The sequence below is a fragment of the Gobius niger genome (assembly GCF_951799975.1).
Source record: "Gobius niger genome assembly, chromosome: 9".
Taxonomy (NCBI): Eukaryota; Metazoa; Chordata; class Actinopteri; order Gobiiformes; family Gobiidae; genus Gobius; species Gobius niger.
The window spans coordinates 33,881,308-33,893,845 of record NC_136860.1 but is presented as its reverse complement, the minus strand read 5'-3'; the positions used below and the strand labels follow the sequence as shown (position 1 = coordinate 33,893,845).

General features: G+C 40.3%; 1 protein-coding gene across 2 annotated transcripts in view; it reads right to left on the bottom strand.

The window, feature by feature from the left end:
- Window positions 1–12,538, bottom strand: part of sema5ba (sema domain, seven thrombospondin repeats (type 1 and type 1-like), transmembrane domain (TM) and short cytoplasmic domain, (semaphorin) 5Ba) — a 517,318-nt gene that overhangs the window by 271,692 nt on the left and 233,088 nt on the right. The window lies entirely within an intron of this gene.

The window sequence follows — 12,538 nt, the reverse complement described above, 5'->3', positions numbered from 1 at the left end:
TAAAGATTTGTTTTTCACTTGAAACTATACAATATAATCTGAATTTAGAGAATAATGACTTGTTCCATTGGCGAGAAGATGTTTTATCTGATCTAAGACCAGACCAAATCTACTCAAACGTTACATTGAATCTTTTAATTCAAGTAGGTTTCTGTCATTTTTTTCCAGTGCACTTTCTACAAGTGCCAGAGTTGCACATGATATGACCTAATTGGGAGTATTAACAGTATTCCTCCCATTTAACCTTAAAAATGTTGAAGTACTTTCTGATTTGTGGCATTATGTTTCTCATAATCGCCTTGAGGGCCAGAGGTTCTGTGCTACCTCTGTTGTAGCGTGTATATAGGTTCATTGCATTCTACTTTTTACCATTTGACTAGGCTTTAACAGTATGCTAATGGTAACGGCAGGATCCCAATGCTAATGGCAACACATCAAAGCTGGGACAGCAACTTTTTGTCTCCGAGGGCCAAAATGAAAAAGTGCCGAAGGGTCGCGGGCCAAACACGGCAATGTCAGCGTGAGACACATATAACTGCAAATAATAATAGTTACTTAATTATCTTTTTTGGTATACATTTGCATTTTATTCTATCTATGCAAATAGCATGCTACAAAAGCCAAGTTTTAATAGTAGAACAAAATCAATTATTGTAGCAATATATAGTGCAACAACACCACCTGTACCTGCAGCACCTACAGTGACTTTACCTCATTCATTTCTTTAAGTCAAAGAAAAGGCCACATTAGACCAATTTGAAAGTGTCAGTTCAGCATAAATTCTTTCATAAGTCATATATGTCAACGACCTTTGCAATAAAATTTGGGAAAAAGTTGGGAAGTTGATGCTACGACGCTCTATGACTGACAAATACCAAGACACCACAACAGTGTTTCCTTAACCTCTTAACTCCCGCCTGAACTGAGAGGATCTTTTTCCTCACGTCATCAGATTTTTTTTCCATCATTTTTTTGTTGGATATTCAACTCATTTTTGTAACTTTTTTGTCTTTTTTTTTTGACAATTTTTTATCAAATTTTTGTCATTTTTTTGTCACATTTTTGTCTTTTTTTTGTCACATTTTTGCCATTTTTTTGTCATTTTTTTGTCCATTTTTTGTCCATTTTTTGTGACATTTTTGCCACTTTTTCATCAATTTTTCGTCACTTTTTTGTCAATGATTTCTCACTTTTTTGTCACATTTCCATCATTGTTTTCGTCTCAGTTTTGTTGCTATTTTTCCAGAAGCTTTTGGACTGGGGCAAAGCCAAACTGGAGAAAATGTCCTCGGTTCAGGTGGGAGTGAAACAGCGCCCCCAATTTGACGCTGGTGGCCAAAAAGTGTACTGCATCTACATTTGCCATTGAGAATGAATGGGAGAGTTAGTGTTAACCAGATGCAGCGCAAAAGTAGGTCACTCTCTGGCAGGCCAACCTAATTGTTACTTTGGGCACCCCTGACCTAAAATAATATATAATTGGCCACTGCTGAAAATGAATGGTCATATTTATACTGTATAGCGCCTTCCTTCCTGCTTTAGGCACTCAAAGAACCCATTCACACGCTCATTCATACCAGTGTCAATCAAATCCACTGAAATAGGAACACACGTCCAGACTGCGTGCTGTAGCTCGGCGTTAGCTTCTGTGGGGATCAGGTCTAAAGCCTGAGCAGATCTGTGCAGGTGAAGGAGGCAGCGCTCCAGAAAAAAAAAAAAAAAGGGCCCCTATAAAATGCTCATCAATCACTGCGGCTAATCTCAGCTCCGGCCTGGCACTTTCATTGTACTGGGCCCTTCCATCCCACCGCCTACGCATAAAGGAGCACTCCACCGGCTCTGGAGGAGGAAACCGATGCAGAAAGTCGCTAATCTGGACATCTGGGGCCCGACGGTGCAGCCGAACATTACGGGCAGAATTGGCACGGGCGTGCAAGGGACATTTTGAGGGATTGGGTGAAATGTCTAAGCGGTTATGGAGGACGCTAAAGCTACAAAAGGTACAGCGGGGAAATCAGGCCATATTGTGATGATTACGCTCCAATTGGATTTGTACATTTGACCGAACCAGACTTCGAGTTGAAAGGAATAACATTTTAAACAGGAAATTGATGAAGGAAAGGCGGGGGGAAGTGTCTGAACATCTGTATGTGCACGAGTGACCTTTCATGGAGGAGGAATAAAGCCTTTAAAATGGAAATGTGTGAGAAAAAAAGCTGAATTATAGGGGCTGGAGCTAAAGCTTGAAAAGGGCACAGAAAGTCAAGCTATAGGGCACTTTACGGTGACGATTACGCCGCTCATGTGTGACAGGGAAAGGCGAGTGGACGGTCAAGAGACTTCACGAAGTGGCCGTATATAAATCTATGTCTTAAGCAATATAGTGAAAGGAGGAGACTTCACCAACAATGACACTGCAGACAACAGAAATTATCCACTCGCTTCTTGTGGGCAGATGCCAGCGTTCAAATAAAGGTAATCTAGTTTAAATAAAAGGCCAGCATAAAGAGACATGAAGAGCAATAGGCATCATCTTTGACTGGACATAAGTGTGGCTTTGGTATGTTTTCTTTCGACATTTTCAAGCTTAAAGTAATGGAAAGGACTCAAATCAGTGCTCATTTGCATCTCAAGGTGAAGATGGAGCACCCTCTGCAGGCAGCAGTGGGAATTATGTATGCAAAGAAGACTAGGCTAGAATAGGCCTGTGTAACACCTCATTTGAAAGCTAAGACCCATGTTGCTGTGTTGAGTCACCTTTTGTATGTTTTATTTTAATTTTATTTTTGTCACATTTTTGTCACATTTTTGTTGAATTTTTGTCGAATTTTTGTCACATTTTTGTAGAATTTTTGACACATTTTTGTTGAATTTTTGACATTTTTTTGTTTAATTTTTGACATATTTTTGTTGAGATTTTGTCACATTTTTGTTGAATTTTTGTCACATTTTTGTTGAATTTTTGTCACTCTTTGGTTGAGTTTTTGTCACATCTTTGTTGAATTTTTGTCAATTTTTTGTTGAATTTTTGACATTTTTTTGTTGAATTTTTGACACATTTTTGTTGAATTTTTGACATTTTTTTGTTGAGATTTTGTCACATTTTTGTCACATTTTTGTTGAGATTTTGTCACATTTTTGTCACATTTTTGTTGAGATTTTGTCACATTTTTGTTGAATTTTTGTCACATTTTTCGTTGAATTTTTGTCACATTTTTGTTGAATTTTTGACACATTTTTGTTGAATTTTTGTCATTTTTTTGTTGAGATTTTGTCACAAATTTTGTCACATCTTTGTCGCATTTTTGTTGCGTTTACATCCTTGGACTACTATTTGCTGTCTTCAACCTGTGAGACGTTTCTGTGACGTCCCTGCAATGTCTCCGAGACCTGTGGCGTACTGAGGAGATCTCAAAGAGTCTTGCGGAGTCTCTCTGAGATCTCCTCGGTACACACAGGTCTCAGGGACGTCACGGAAACGTCTCACCGGTTGAGGACAATAAATAATGTTAACAACACAACTGCTTGAGACCACGTAGACCTCTCGGAGACTCCGCTGAAATTAGTTTTCACCAAGATTCCCTGGAGGCTCGCCTTGTTGCCAGAGGACGTCTCAGAGACATGTCAACTCAAGTCTCCAACCAGTGACATGGGCCCTTTGTATGTGCACAATCAGTCCAAGTTGCGGAGACGTTGCGGAGACGGCCAGTCACGGAAATCATTTAAAGGGGCTAGATACAAGTTTGCCATTTTATGCTCACTACTGCCATCTCAGGTCTTACGTGTAACTGCAGCTTCTATATTAAGCTCGTGCATGACAGAGCTTCAGACCCGAATTAACACCTTTTTGAGTGACAGGATTTTAAAGGCAGTTGTGGTGAACAGGTCTGGGCTCATTCTACACATTAGGACATGGCTGGAACATGTAACGGGAGGAGAATACATCATTGTAACATTTTTAAACCCTGTACAGCCTCTTTAAAACACCATCACAGTTTCCGAGGTTTAAATACGGTGTTGTAATCTCTAAGTAAAACCCAGCAAAGGAAAGAACAACCATCCCGTCCCATCTATCAAGCACATATCTATATTTTCACCCCCGCAGCAGATGCACTTTCTCCCTCGAATCCCCTCTCCATCTCAGCACGTCAGCCGCAGTATCAACAAAGCCATTCGAAAATAAACACTGCAATTTGTGTGCGTGTTTACCCTCCATTGTAGCGCTCCTATCAGCCTCTCCGCGGCCCCCGAACCTGCTCCCCGATCGCTCTGTGCCGCGACGAAGCCTTGTTTTTTTTACAGATGAAGCCGATAGCAAAAAAAAAAAGCATTACTCGCCTCTGTATTTTTTTATCTTGTACCCGAGCGGCTTGTTTGACTTTATGGCTACGTGCCGCCGACCTGCCCAATGTCAAGTGGCGAGTTTTATTGCACCGAGAGGAATGTGTTTATGAATGGCTTTGTGTTGCGCGTGATATAACGAGCCGGAGATGTGTGCATACGCTATAAAGGGGCTTGTTAAAGTCAATGGGGGTTAGTGTGATTCGACAATAGGGAAAACTGTAACGGCAACGCGGCCGCTTCTTTATAGCGGAGGCTGGTTTGAATGAGAGATATCGCTGAGGCCGAGCGGTGTGTGCACTATTCCGCTAGCCTGGCATCCAGACTAATCTCCGATGTTTATTAATTAATAAACAGGAGACTAGTCTGGCAACCCTGTCGTAGAAAAGCTACTGCTTGAGGCGGGACTAACGTGGGACAACCAAAGCGCATAGTGTTATGGAAATCTGAACCATTAGTTGTTTATTCCTCTCATCATGTCACATATGCTTTATGGACATTTGAACATTACATACAGTGACCTATAAGCATTACCTCATTTCCTTGAGGTTATAGGCATGTTTGTGTATGTATCTCAACAATGTAAGACTCCTTTGACCATTACATCATTGGCACCTGCTTGGTCAAGGTCAGGACATCTTATCCAGAATTGGAGAGAGGGTGTTTGTGTCCTTGTGTGGCGACGTTTGTCTTATACATGCAATTTCTCCATCTGTGAGATCAATAAACTACCATCTTATCTTATCTTATCTTATCTTATCTTATCTTATCAGTGTCTCTGAATGTCTTAGGTCAATCTGATCCATTACACCATTGGGGCATTCCATAATCGTATGATCATTGTGCTGTCTTTGTGTATAAATACTGTGAGCTGTGAACTGTTCTTCAGAGCATCTTGTATCCAGGTACTTGTGTCTCCATGTGCACATGTCCAATAAATCGGCACGCTTGATTCATGACAACTTCTCTCCGGTTTTCATTGAATATGGTCTCAATATTTACCATAACAATAGCAGCCAATGAGAACATAGCGGATGTGACGACAGAAACAGCGACAAGAAAGTTGTCGTCATTGGGACATTAACAATGGCGCTCCTGCCACACGGAGTTCAGTAAATGACTTCTGTCGTTTATGTCAGAAAAACTTAAGAATACAAGCAAACCGGAGACTTACGTGAAGTGGTCGCTTGTGTTGAAAAACTACAAAACAAAGGCGCAACAACGTGACGTTCAGGGAGCTGCTCTGATTGGTCGGTCGGCTCCATATCGCTGCGTCACTTCCTTTGAAGGCGCGCAATGGAGTGTTGCCAGACCCTCTTCTGTAAAGAAGCCGAGTCTGGTTGGCGGGACTACTATTCCGCCTCACTGCTCAGAAGGTCGGAGATCTTGGCTTTAGGGGGAAAAGGTCCAGATGCAACTGCTCCTGCCAGTGTTAACCATAGGCCTGTCACAATAGTTACTACTCGTTCAATAATGACAGATAAACACTACATTTTGGGCTCAATTTTTATCATCGGTGCTTTTTGTGTGCGTTTTATTGAGCTTCTTGTTTATTACGTTAATAATAAAGACTTTTAGGACAAGAGAATACTGAGGTTTCAATTTTTTGAGTTGGTTTCAGTGGCATCACGCAGTCGTCAATTATCGTTTATTGCAAAATGTTCCTGCCTCAGTGTGTTGAGCTTTAAAATGTGTGATTACAACGGACCAAGGTGGCCACACGTAGCAAGAATTTTGAGAAATTCAATCTCAAAGTCAATCAACACACAATTTCATGTGTGTTGGCAGTCAGGCTTCGACTGCTGACCGGGAGGAAGGAGAATTTTTGGGACAGTTTGGGCTACGTTCAGGATCCTTGATTCTCCAGGTCATCTCGGTGAAAACGAACAGGTTTGATTTCAGCGGAGTCTCCGAGAGGCCTGCGTGATCTCATGCAGCTGTGGCATTTGTTGTCCTCAACCTGCGAGACGTTTCTGTGACGTCCCTGCAATGTCTCCGAGACCTGTGGGACACCAAGGACCTCTCAAAGAGGCTCCATACAACTCTTGTTTGGAGGTCTCTTTGTATCCGAAACCACAGAGACCTCTCGAGAGCTTTTGGGACAGTTTGGGCTAGTTTCAGGATCCTTGTTTCAACATCCTGAAACTAGCCCAAAAACTCGCCTTCTCCCCGGTCAGCAGTCGTAGCCTGACTGCCAACACACATGAAACGTCTCGGTTATCGTCAATGAGAAATCGCCAGCGCATACACTATTTAGATGCATCAGTTTGGCAGTTGGTTTGTGACTGACACATAAACTTTGATGGCAGTGACAACAGCTGCAACAGAGGCAAAAAAACAACATCGGGACAGAATTTCAAGTGTGCCCAGTGATTGAACTTACTGTATGTCTGTCTCTCTCTCTTTCTCTGAAAAACAGATTATTTTTCTCTGAGCGGTGCTTTGTCACTCATACCAGTTGAGACTGCAGGAACTTGGAAGCCATCGGAGCCAGTACATCAATAATCAAATCATTTTAAGAAGGAAGAGAGAGTTTTTTTGACTTTTGTGGAGCAGAGACAGCGCTGTCTTTAACCTCTTAACTCCCGCCTGAGCCGAGAGGATCTTTTTCCTCACGTCAGATTTTTTTTCCATCATTTTTTTGTTGGGTGTTCAACTCATTTTTGTATCTTTTTTGTCATTTTTTTGTCATTTTTTTATCACATTTTTGTCATTTTTTTTGTCATTTTTTGTCACATTTTGTCACATTTTGGTAATTTATTGTCATATTTTTGTCATTTTTTTGTCATTTTTTTGGTCACATTTCTTGTCATTTTTTCGTCATTATTTTAATCAAATTTTTGTCAAATTTTAGTCAAATTTGTATCACATTTTTGTCATTTTTTTGTCACATTTTTGTCATTTTTTTGTCACATTTTTGTCAATTTTTGTCACATTTCTTGTCATTTTTTTTGTCATTTTTTTCACATTTTGTCACATTTTGGTAATTGTCATATTTTTGTCATTTTTTTGTCATTTTTTTATCACATTTCTTGTCATTTTTTCGTCATAATTTTAATAATTTTTTTGTCAAATTTGTATCACATTTTTGTCACTTTTTTGTCACATTTTTGTCATTTTTTCGTCAATTTTTTGTCATTTTTTGTCAATGTTTTCTCACTTTTTTGTCACATTTCCATCATTGTTTTCGTCTCAGTTTTGTTGCTATTTTTACAGCTTTTTTCCAGAATTTGGACTGGGGTAAAGCCAAACTGGAGAAAATGCTCTCGGTTCAGGCGGGAGTTAAGATGGTTAAGCTCACCTCAAACCGCGGCGAACATTTCAGTTGCTCATGTTTGTCGTAGTCTCGTCGCGGTTTGTTTTGCGAGCAGCTCTATTGCAGGAATTTGTGCAACGTTCAGTTCTTTGCAGCCTGTGATTTTGATATTAACACTTTTGACATTGAAGTTGAATCTGTGTCTGTCTTGTTTAACAGCAAAGTAAACAACACGCATGCTCGTCCTCCGTGTAAAGTGGTTGACTCATCCACTCCAGTCTCATTAGCATAAAATGGGGCTCATTTTACATCGTGAGTCATCCCAAACATCATAAAATCGTCTTTGTTTGGATGCTTGACGGCTAAATAACAAAGCAGCATGGCGGCAACGTGGTTAGATTGTAAACCCTGCAGCAAAATGTGTTGCTTGGAGTTTGTATTTTGTGTCTGAGTGAGTTTAGTTTAGACTTACTGCATGATTTAAGTACATGTTCACTTAAAAGGCCCTGTACTGGATTTACCCTACTTTTAACCGCCACATATGGAGCTGTATACACTTTATTGAGCTTTAACCACTTTTACAATGTTGTTCCTTTGTCAAAAACATACCTGGTCGTTTCTTCTTCTACAGCAAAACACTCTGATCTGTGTCAAAGATCCATAAGTGCCATCCACATTTTTAAAGCCTTTAAACCATCGCCGGTGCCGCTCTGCTCTCAAAAGGCTTTATCACAACGCACTGGATTTGTTTGCATGCTGTTTGGTAACAATGGAGGCTTGCATTCTGTTTTTAGCATGTGTAATTCCTCCTGCTGCCTGCGGAAGGTGCTCCAACCAAACCGTAAGACACAAACCAACAGAATCCAGGGTAATAGGTCAGTCTTTCCTCACTCAAAAATAATCCTCAAGGTCTAAATGGTGAAACATCACAGCTGAAAAGCCCAAAAGCAGGTTTGCGAGCGATAAATCTGCACGATAAAGTATGTGTGCTTTAAGTTAAGTTGTTAAAAACTCATTCCTAACTTCCCTAATGCTTTCCTAACATCCCGATTTGGCGCAGGGATGAGTTTACAGGCACAGATTTTGGGTGAAAAGCAGAGCTGTAATTCCTCACTTCTGAAATATGTGCCTTGTCACCACATCGGCGGCAGCAGATGCAGTATTACAACCCTCACTGTGACAAACAAATGCTATTTAGGTAAGTCATATTGGCGAATAAAGTTCTGTTGGATTTCTCTGAAGGGCTGAGACGCACTCGGAGCTCACGTGGCTACTTAATATGTGGGAAAACAAAAGGACGAACTTCAGCTTCTTTTACAGCTGCTGGACACGAGTCTGACTCTAAAGACGACACAGAGGCAAAGGTAACTCTTTCATCACAATAATGATGTTTCAGCAGCAGACCCTCCTCAGTGAGAGGGTTCATGAGCTGCTGTGGATGTTAGCGCTAGCGGCATTAGCATTGGCGAAGAGTTCTGGCTCTAAATGACTTTGTCCCAACTTGCGCACATGCACAGCTCGCCTCAGCCGTGACCGAGCTCGTGTTTTGGAAATGAGGAATTGTCACTATTCTGACGTCTGCTGTGACAGTTTTATTTAGAGTTAAAGAGGGGGTATTATGCTTTTTTAATCCCATAGCACCAGTCTATATCACACTACAATGATGACCAAACCTTCTGCTGGTCTGTGAATGCAGTAAATTAGAATAACTGCCTTGTATAAAACTGCTCTCTCAAAATGGCTGTAGCGAATGTCTTGAAATAGGCCCCTGTCTCTTTAAGAGTCTCTGATCCTTTCAGTGGTTGGTTACTCGGCTGGTGATGAAAGCTCGGAGGCGTCTCCAGGAGGTCGGGGCGTTCCTAGGAGGACTCAGGCAAACCTATCCCTAAAATGGCCGCCATCAGAGTTTTTACAGATTACTCAAAAATACGTGACTACTAGTCACTACTAGTCGCAGTAATACACAAACTAGTGCATCGTCTGGTGGCCTGCCAAGTTTCAGCCAAATGCCGGAAAGCGCCGGCGTCCTGCGTCCCTGACGAGATCCTCTTTTCACACTTAGACAATTTGTCCTTGAAACAAAGGGCTTCCTGTCTTCCTCTAAAACCATCTCCTGATTGTATTAGCGCCCCAGACGTCTGCTACTCATCTGCATAAACACACCAAACTGTCACGCTGTCACATCTCCAACTGTATCACCATTACTGTGCTATATACCTGTATATACCTATACAGCCTGGCCAGAGGGCTTGCTCCACCTTTTGAGTAAGAAAATCCACAGTAACCTGGTTTGTGCTAAAATAGTTCGACTCGAAATGGGCAGGCAGACTTCACACAAAAAGTAGGATTCTTACCAAGCAAAATGTATTCTTCCACAACAAGGAACTTCTCAAAGACAAATGTCACATGCATGAACAAAATGGCCTCTCCCAGTGACTACAGCAGGTTTTATACCTCTCCTAATGGGAAGGACCTCCCACAGGAAAGTACCATTACCTTGATGGGTGAGTTCCAACTGTAAGTTTAGCTGGCAAGTTGTAACCTTTTACCTAAAACAAGTTGGTGTTTAGTCCTAAATTATAACAGTTCATTATCTGACTAATAAAGACCATGCTAAAAATCATATGCAAAAGGAAATTCAGTGAAAAGTTAAGACCAGTTTCCCCCCTGCCACATGGTTCAGCCTGAGATTTCAAAATGGCCGACAAAGACCACGCCTTCCCTTTGTTCCACCCATGTTGTACAGGTAAGCTTGTATACTGAGTAAATGAATAAAAAAAGTTTTAAAACAACAATGTGACATAATCATTAGTGATGAAGCATTGAAGCCTCACAGCCAATGGCATCACACATGGTTCGAAGCATCAAGGTGCTTTATTTGCTCCACTACGCCATCATGTGGACAAGAAATGTATCAATCAACCAGTAAAAGTTTATTCATATAGTACTTTACAACAACACCAGGAGGACCAAAGACCAAAGTACAACCTGGACGCAATTCAGTATGTGTGCTCTTCAATAGAAAGGCAAGTAAATAGTTTAAGTGGAAAGATGCAGTAACCCCCTACAATATGCAATGAAATGTGTGTGTATATGTTCAGTGTGAAGAAAGTTACAGCGGTTTCTAGTTCAAAATCAGCATCTGTCTTTAGTCCCGCCCATTCAATTGAAACGAAAAGAGAAATGACCAGATCTTTCTTCAAAATTTCAGTTTCAACATTGATTTAACATATTTCCATTGGTTGCACGCGTTGTGTCAGTGGGCAGAGTAAACAACACTAATGATAGCGGACAGAAAGTGGGGAAAAACGAGCAACAAAAGTGGAGCTGAGTAGCTGAATGGTGTTGGCTCTAAGGTTTATCTCTTCCACACGTGCATTGGCAGGAGTGACAAAAACGTGGGGGAGTTTGAAAGATCACAAAACCTTGAGCAGCAAACGACAACAAGACCGTCTTCACGTCCACCTCCTTCTCCACAGTGTCCACAGGATTTAAAAGGTGTTTATTCAATTCTTGCATGTTGAAGTTAAACATTAAATTGACCCCCACACACACACACACTCCTGTAAACACATTTAGTTTTCGCCTGTAATTTCACCACATGCTTCTCATCTGTGGAATCTGTGGAGGATCGAAATCGACTGTCACTCGCCCGACACACCGCAGCCGTATTTCTTTTGCTTCCAATGCCCTATTGATTTCACCCGCTCCCGATTGGCTCAGAAAAATAAGACACAACATATTAAAGCTACAAATTATCCTTCCCTTTGACAGACGGGAGAGGAACCTGCGGCGGGATTATATATTGAGCCGCTGACCTTTGTCTGTGGGGAGAAGGAGGAGAGACTATAAACAACAGCGTCGGACACACGGCGCATTGATGGAAACATGCTGAGAATAGATATCGTCTCGTGTATTATGTGCGGCAATATCTTTTTATTGCTTTGATCTGCAAACAATATTGGCCTTTCGAGGCGGTGAGCGTTTTCAAATCCGGAGAGATTTCGACGGCTTGTGCTGAGACACTTTAGAGAACCTGAATTATTGACATAAATATGAGGGGAAAAACACGTGGCTTCTCTTCAATTCAATAATTGATTTCTATGGTGTTTTATCTCTTTCATGTTGTTCTTTTCATTATTTATTTTAGATGTTGTTTCTTAAGACTGTACATGTATTGATTTTGTATCTATTGACCAGTGGAGGCGTAATTTTGAGCCATTTGGGGTTTTCTGCCTCTTCTTGCACTAAAATCATATTGTATTGATATAATGGATTGTTTGATATTATGAGCAAAACTAATCAAACTAAATTTTTGTATGAAATTAAAGCATTTAGTGAGTAAAAATGCCCAAATGTTGCCTATATGTACATCATGTGACTAAATCAATGGATAGAGACGGGTTTAAAGCTGCATTATGCAACTTTTATGCAACAAAGAAAGCTTCATATTTGTGTGTAGTTTTACTTTTTGTGACCCAGTGGCTGCTTGGGTGTTAATCTGACACATCTGACATTTTTGTTGAATTTTTGTCACATTTTTGTTGAGTTTTTTGTCATATTTTTGGTGAATTTTTGTCACATTTTTGTTGAATTTTTGTCACTTTTTTGTTGAATTTTTGTCACATTTTTGTCACATTTTTGTTAAATTTTTGTCACATTTTTGTTGAATTTTTGTCACATTTTTGTTGAATTTTTGTCACATTTTTGTTGAATTTTTGTCACATTTTTGTTGAATTTTTGTCACATTTTTGTTGAATTTTTGTCACTTTTTTGTTGAATTTTTGTCACTTTTTTGTTGAATTTGTGTCACTTTTTTGTTGAATTTGTGTCACATTTTGTTGAATTTTTGTCACATTTTTGTCACTTTTTGGTTGAGTTTTTTGTCACTTTTTTGTTGAATTTTTGTCACATTTTTGTTGATTTTTGTCACATTTTTGT